This window comes from Crocuta crocuta, unplaced genomic scaffold (assembly GCF_008692635.1).
Source record: "Crocuta crocuta isolate KB4526 unplaced genomic scaffold, BGI_CrCroc_1.0 scaffold69, whole genome shotgun sequence".
Classification (NCBI taxonomy): Eukaryota; Metazoa; Chordata; class Mammalia; order Carnivora; family Hyaenidae; genus Crocuta; species Crocuta crocuta.
In genome coordinates, this window is record NW_027551576.1 from 2,204,933 (window position 1) to 2,210,642 (window position 5,710).

A 5,710-nucleotide genomic window follows, 5' to 3' on the forward strand; every position below is an offset into this window, starting at 1 on the left:
TCTAAATGGGCTTTTCCACAGGATTCCTTGAGCGTCCTCACAACATGGTAGCTGGCTTACCTGGTGAACCATCCAAGAGTCAAAGGAGGAAGCTACAATACTTTTTATGATCTAGATTCAGAAGTCACACACTGGCACTCTGGCAGATTCTATGGGTCAATGAAGGCCAACCCTTATTTAATATGGGCTACAGACAAACATAAATACCAGGAGGTGAGTGTTATTGGGACCCATCTTGGAGACTCAGAAGATATTCTTCATGTGAGATCAGGTGCCCAACAACTAGAAACTGGCATAGCCAGGACTTGAATTCAAGTCTGTCTAGCTCAGACTACAAGATCTTGACCACTACCCTTTGTTGACGTCCATTTTCTTCATGCAAACAATCACGTACTCGGTTAGCAAACGTCATCTCAGCACCCACATACTATGAGTGCACTAGATGCCGGCAGTGCCCCTGTCCTTGAGGAGACCCAGTCTAGAGGGCGTGTGGATGGCAGAGCTAGATCTAGCTCCCAAGTCCTCTGGCTTCTCATTCATGGTTCTTTCTGTCCTGGGATACTTGCATCAGAAGGGAAAATCACTGAAGCCTCACAACTCTTTTGGCAGAAAGAAGCGGTGGAGAATTCTAGAAAATGAACTGAATGTGAAACCGGGAGTCCTGGGTCTGGGTCTTTGACGCTGATTTGTCAGTGATTTGTCAGCCTTTTTGATAAGTCCCTTCCTCCTCTCTAAGCTCCATTCCAGAGTTGCCTGTAGGGAACTTACCTGTGCAAATAGTTCATTCAGTGCTATTTATCAAGCACATACTATGGACCATATACTGGTCTAAGTGCTGGGGACACAGTGAGGAACAAGATAGAGTTCCTACCCTCCAGCTCCTCACATTGAAATGCAGGCTGAGAGACAATAAACAAACCAACAAAGAGAAAACCACTTGGGAAAGCCATGAGGACCATGAAGGGTGAAGTGATAGGCCGGGGGTGGGGGGTGGCGGGGGCTACTTCATCCAAGGGAGGCTTCTCCAAAGGACGGGAACTGAGTATAGACTGAACGATGGTGACGTGACCATGGAAAGATTGTGGGGCTTGGGGGAGAGGATGAGGGTCCCAGGCAGAGGGACCATCAAGTACAGAGGCCCCAAGACAAGAGATCGCCGTGTTTGCCTGCATCAAGGACTACAGTGGCTGGAGAACGGTGAGCCCAGAGAGGAGGGCAGCTGACGAGGACAGAGGGGCGCAAGAGCAGATGATGGGGACACTTGCAGACCTCAGAGAGATGTGTGTGCTGAATTTTAAGTGAGGTAGGAAGCCTTTGGATGATTTTCAATAAGAATGATCTGATGTCTATCAAAAGGGCGCTCTACCTATTGTGTGGGGAGAGGGTTCCTTGTCTCTCTAATATAGTCTTTAAAAAGTTTTTATTAACTTTTTTTATGGTGGTGAAATACACACTACCTAAAATTTACCATTTTAATCATTTTTAAGTGTACGGTTCGGTGGCATTAAGCACATGTAGAGTGTTGTGCCAACATCACCACTACCCATTTCTAGAATGTTTCCGTCATCGTAACAGAAGCTCTACACCTATATTAAGCTTTTCAGGAGAGCCTATAGTCACGTGACATCTTTCAGCTAAAAGTGACCAAAAGCCCAACTCAAGTAGAATTACCCCAAGAAGAGAAGCCACTGTTTCACAAAAGTGAAAAGTATAGGTTAGTCTTCAGACATGGCTGGATCTAGGAGCCCAAGCAATATCATCAGGAAAAAGGCTCTCTTGCTTTTGGCTCTGTTTACTCAAGTGCTGGCTTTATTCTCAGGCAGCCTTTCCCCTCCTTGGTGGCAAGGAGGGCCGTCCACACCGCCGGCACTTCTGTCTCACCAGCTCAGCAACCCCAGAAGAGAAGACAGGATTATTTGCGAGAATTCCAGCAGAATTTCCAGGGCTAACTCTCATTGGATCAATCTCGGTCACGTGCCAATCCCTGAGCCAATCACTGCATTCCACCAGAGAGCCGGGACATGCTGATTGGCCAGGGTCACATGTCCCACAGCCGAGAGGTGGAGCCTCCCCCCCCCCCCCNTTTAGGTGCACGGCCAGAGGTTAGGAGGGAACTCCGTCTCTGCAGGAAAAGCGGGGTTCTGTCGCAAGACAAAGGGGGAAACAGGAGCTGGCCACGCCAACCACGCAACACTTTATAGCTCCTCCCACCTTTTTCTCAGCACGTGGCTCCACCCTGTGAAAGGCAAGATCCTGACAGTCTCCAGAACGATTTCCCCTCCCCCCCCCAGCATTACCAGTGGCCAAAGCCTTCCTTCTCAACCCCTGGAAGCTCTTCTCTGAACCCCAGCCCCCGTTTCCCCTGCCAGAGCTCAGACCACATACCCCCAGCTCTTGACTTCTTGCAACCCCCTCTGTACCACTGTCCTTCCTTCCTCCTACAAGAGCTCTTCTAAAGTCCAAATCTGACCACAGCGTGTCAGGACCTCTCTTCCGAGCTCCCCTCCGGCTTATAAGGCTCAGCCAGATCCGACTGCTGCATCCACCTGCAGCCTCACCTCCCCCACCGCTGCCCCCGCCAAATTCTCTTGGAACTCACAGTGCCTTTGCACGCTGTTCCTTGCGCCCGGAATGCCCTTATTGACATCTTCTGCTTAACCTTCAGTTCCAATCTTTTGAAGTTCAATTGAGCCATCACTTGTCCCAGAAGCCTTGCTTGGGGCCTCCTCCATCCCCACACCCACCCCGCACACAGTGCGGTTAATGCCCTTCCTGGGCTCTCACAGACTGCTATGTGCTTACCTCTTCATAGCACCGAGGGTAGCATATTACTTTTGAAATATTAGCCTGTGTGTTTCTTAATTAAAATGAGATTTTAATGGGCACGGAGGGGGGCACTTGTGGGGATGAGCACTGGGTGTTATATGGAAACTAACTTGACAATAAACTATTTGTAAAAAAACAACAACACAACTTATTATCTTACTCCCTTCAAAAAAAAACAAAATGAGATTTAAAAACAGGTATAATTTACATATAGTAAAATGCACAAATATTAAACTTTTTACCTATACCCTTGCTTGTGCACTCTTTCTCAAAAATAAACATTAAAAAATTTTTTTAAAAAATGGGGCTCCTGAGCGGCTCAACTGGTTAAGGATCTGACTTTGGCTCAGGTCATGATCTTGCAGTTCACAGGTTCGAGCCCTGCATCGGGCTCTATGCTGACGCTCAGAGCCTGGAGTTGCTTCGGATTCTGTGTTTCTCTCTCTCTCTCTCTCTCTCTCTCTCTCTGTCCTTCCCTCATTCATGCTCGCGCTCTCTATCAAAAATAAATAAGCATTAAAAAGAACTTAAAAATTTTACCTATGTATACACCTGTGTCACATCCCAAAGAACAAAGTGTAGAATTGTTCTAGCACCTGCTTCCAGTGCCCCTTCTAGGTCAATAACAGCTCCCCATCTCTCCCCCAGAGGTAACCACTTCTTTTTTTTTTCTTTTTAATATTTTAAAATTTTATTTCTAGGAGAGAGAGAGAGACAGCGTGAGCAGGGGAGGGGCAGAGAGAGAGGGAGATTCAGACTCTGAAATTGGCTCCAGGCTCCGAGCTGGCAGTCAGCACAGAGCCCGACGCGGGGCTCGAACCCACGAACCGCGAGATCATGACCTAAGCGAAAGTCGGACGCTTAACCGACTAAGCCACCCAGGCGCCCCATGAGAGGTAACCACTTCTAAAATCATAGACGAGTTCTGCCAGTTACTGACTTTCATATAAGTAGAATTATATAATATTCACCTTTTTTTTTTTTTTTTTGCATTTAGTCACTTATTCAACATGATCACTTTTGTCCTCTGCGGCCATCATTCATCCACTTTGATTGTCATGTGGTATCTCATACTATGAATTTACCACACTGTTTGTTCAAGCTCTTTTTTGAGTAGATAGGTGGTCACCCAGTTTGGACTATTATGAACAAAGCTGTTAAGATTTACATACGATTTTTGTGGACATGTTTTCATTTCTCCGTAGGTATGGAGACACACCTATGAGTAGAATTTCTGGATCATAAGGCAGATCTTTGTTTATTAAAGTTGCCAAGCAGTTTTTCAAAGTACCTGTCCCATTTTGCATCTCCACCAGGCATGTATGAGAGTTCCAGGGGCTCCACATCCTGGCCAACACTTGATGTTGTCACTTGTCTTAATTTCAGCTGTTCTGATGGTGGGGAAAGCTCCTTGGGTTGTTTTTTATTCTTGCCAATTTCTTTTACCTGGAAATCTTATCTTAAGATATTGTCTCAAGGCTACTTTCCTTTTCTGGCCCTGCTGAAACAAAACAAAACAAAACAATCTTTTCTTAGCTTTTGAGTTTCTAAATTCTCAGATCTCGAGAGCCAACAGGAAAAGGTTGTTGTATACCGATGACATGATGAATATGGGAAAATGAAGGACATTTAGGAACAAGGCTCCCCCTCCCTGAAACTAGATAAGAGTTTCCAGATGTGAAAATGTGTTACGGAAAGCTAACTAAGAATTGAAGTAGGGAAGCCATGGTTGAAGCTTGCGTAGCCTGGCAGGGAGAAGAAAGCTTTCCTCTGGGTGGACAAAGGCAAGCTGCCCTCGCCCGCAGCCTAGGAGAAGCCCCCCACCCCTCCCCGCTTCAAACTCTCATTTCCCTCCAATGAACTTTGGTTCAAAACCACCCCACCCAGCTCCATTTTTTCCTCTATAAAGAACACTCTCCTCCTTTGTTCTGGGGATTTGCTTATGGTCCGTTATAGCTTGCTTGTCCTGAATTGCAGTTCTTCTGCTCTTTCTAATAAACTGGATTTTTCTGGCCGAATCACTTACCCTTTTCTCCTAAAAGGTGGACACAGACAAGGGGAGGAGAGAGAGCTGGAGGAGCAGCAAAGGGGGAGGTGGATGGTCCAAGGTCCTGGGGCAGGGACACTGGAACTGGCCCCTTCTCTGGACGTGCCCTGGCTTGGAGTAAGGCCCTAGAATCTCCAGATACCTTCAAAGAAACTGAATGTAGAAAAGCCTGTGCTCACAGACAACTGGCTGTGCTTGGCCGGCAGAAGAATCTCAAATGTCTAGCAGAGTTCTCTGCACCCCGGGGGCCGTGGAAGCCGAGCAATGGGTCCTGGGCTCGTGGAAGGACCCCGGGAGCAGCTGAGAGAGGAAATGAGATGTAGGAAGAGAGATAACTTAGCAGCGCCCTGTGCAGGTGGTGACCTCTCCTCAAACAGGAACAACGATGTCTTTTTTAAAAAAATTTTTTAAATGTTTATTTACTTTTGAGACAGAGAGAGACAGAGAATGAATGGGGGAGGGGCAGAGAGGAGGGAGACACAGAATCAGGAGGCTTCAGGCTCTGAGCTGTCAGCACAGAGCCCGACATGGGGCTTGAACTCACGGACTGCAAGATCCTGACCTGAGCCGAAGTTGGATGCTTAACCGGCTGAGGCCCCCGGGCGCCCCAGAACAACAACGTCTTAACAGACGCCAGACTGGATAAGTGATCATGCGCCCTGGGGGTTCCCGTAGCAGCTCTCGAACTGACCTACTACCCCCAGACAAATAGAAAAAACACAATTTACCTGAGATTAAGGATTTCTACCCAAAATGGGAGATCAGAGCAGAGACTGAGCTCACCGAGTAAAAACTAAAGTTACCTTTCTTGCTCACCTGAGTTCGTGAACGGAAATT

General features: G+C 47.2%; 1 long non-coding RNA gene across 2 annotated transcripts in view; it reads right to left on the reverse strand.

Annotated features, from left to right (window-relative positions):
• The window catches only part of LOC144221124 (uncharacterized), a 6,740-nt gene extending 2,425 nt beyond the window's left edge, over positions 1 to 4,315 (reverse strand). Inside the window, exon 1 of one of the 2 annotated variants that reach the window (XR_013331966.1) lies at positions 4,118 to 4,315. This is a non-coding gene — a long non-coding RNA (uncharacterized LOC144221124). Of the gene's footprint in view, positions 1 to 1,671; positions 1,885 to 4,117 lie in introns of those variants that run through there. The other variant, XR_013331965.1, reaches the window with a different exon arrangement.
• Positions 4,316 to 5,710: the final 1,395 nt, after the last annotated feature.